This window comes from Piliocolobus tephrosceles, chromosome 1 (genome assembly GCF_002776525.5).
Source record: "Piliocolobus tephrosceles isolate RC106 chromosome 1, ASM277652v3, whole genome shotgun sequence".
In the NCBI taxonomy this organism is placed as follows: domain Eukaryota; kingdom Metazoa; phylum Chordata; class Mammalia; order Primates; family Cercopithecidae; genus Piliocolobus; species Piliocolobus tephrosceles.
In genome coordinates this window covers 205,765,403-205,766,482 of record NC_045434.1, presented here as the reverse complement: position 1 = coordinate 205,766,482, position 1,080 = coordinate 205,765,403, and positions in this window count along the sequence as shown.

Here is a 1,080-nt window from a genome sequence, read left to right as displayed (position 1 = left end):
TATTACTTACTTTGTGAAAACTTCCCTGGCTACTCAAGTATTTAGTCAGGACTCTTTATTTTTTCCCCCCCAGGCTGGAGTGCAGTGGTGCCATCATAGCTCACTAACCTCTAACTGAAGGCTCAAGGAATCCTCCTGCCTCAGCCTCCCGAGTAGCTGAGACTCCAAGTGTGCACCACCATGCTCGTTTCAGTTTTTGTTTTCAGAGATGGGATCTTACTATATTGCCCAGGCTGGTCAGGACTGTTGATTACATATGACAGAAACCCAACCAACTCTAGTTCCCCACCACCTTTCAAGCTGCTCTTCCCTGGGTCTTCCCAGTCTCCGTAAGTGGCAGCTCCATCCTTCAAGTTGCTGAAGCCCCAAATCTCAATGTTAACCTTGATTTCTCTCTTTTATCTCACAGGCAATCTGAAGGCAAATCCTGTTTAGACCCAGGCGAAGGTTTCTGGTGACCCAGGCTCTCACCAGCCAATTGTCCCTTCCTGTCCTCCCGAGGGTGTCTGGAGCTTCAGTGCTGTGTGCTGTCGGCCTCCACGCTGGGGTGCCACCGACTCCCACTGTCCAGGGCTTCCGGTAGACTCTCCGAGGCACTGATGTAGAAACTTCCCCATTCGGTGCACCAAGAGCAGCCTCACACGGTGTGGGCCGACATGAAGAGCTGCCAGATCCAACAGGTGAAAATCTCGGGGCATTGCCGGCTCGATTGGGTCAGAGAGTCCTGTTTCTATAATGACTCAGATGTGAAGGGAAGATGCCAAAGTCCCTAAATATCACAGGGCCTTGCCTGGCATGAAACAGATATGAAATAAATATTTGTTAAATGAATGAACAAATATTCACAGCGTGTGCTGCCCACGACCTGCAGTACTGTTGTCAGGTGGAAGTGATTTTACTTCAGGAGAGGACAGTGTTCTCTGCAGGACTTTTCCTGAGTAGCTAGATCTGCATCCCTCTCCTCGCTCTTCCCCTCTCACCCCCCATTCTCTGCCCCCATTTCTCTCTGTTTCCACCCGGCTGTCCCCTTTCGCCTGCTTTCTCCTCTTCAGCTTTTGTGGCTCACCCCCTCCCTGTCTG